Here is a 552-nt window from a genome sequence, read left to right on the forward strand (position 1 = left end):
GAACAAGGATATCCTCAGCCCGTGGCACCCAGACAACCAGGACTTCACCCACCTCCCCATCCTGGAGACCAAACCTCAAACTTATACTCTTTCTACAAAAGAGAGGCCAGGAGCCTGAGCCTGTGACCCTTTGGGCCACCACTTGAGTGTGTCCTCCAGGGGCTACTTATCTACAGGGGCATTTGTCCCACTTTTCTCAACCATCCCCCAGCCAGCAATACTACTGAGTAAACAATTACCTACTGCCTTTGTACGCAGCAATACAAACTAATCGTTGACCTAAACAAGTATATGTTCTAGCTAGGGAGACAAGAGTGACACCCAGGAATGCGCATGATGGGGAAAGGAATTCTGAGTAGAGATTTGGAACAACCAGCTTCAGCGCTGATCCGATCTGAACGGTGTGGAGGGATATGGTTCCAGGTGGGAGCAGTGCAGAGGCCCTGGCCAGAAATCTGGAGCTCTACTCCCCTCTGCTGTTTCAGCAACCAAAGAAGGAAAAGGAGAGAGAGGGTAAATAGAGATGCAGGGAAGACCAGGGCAGAAGGGAAA

This window comes from Pteropus alecto, unplaced genomic scaffold, assembly GCF_000325575.1.
Source record: "Pteropus alecto unplaced genomic scaffold, ASM32557v1 scaffold131, whole genome shotgun sequence".
Lineage (NCBI taxonomy): Eukaryota > Metazoa > Chordata > Mammalia > Chiroptera > Pteropodidae > Pteropus > Pteropus alecto.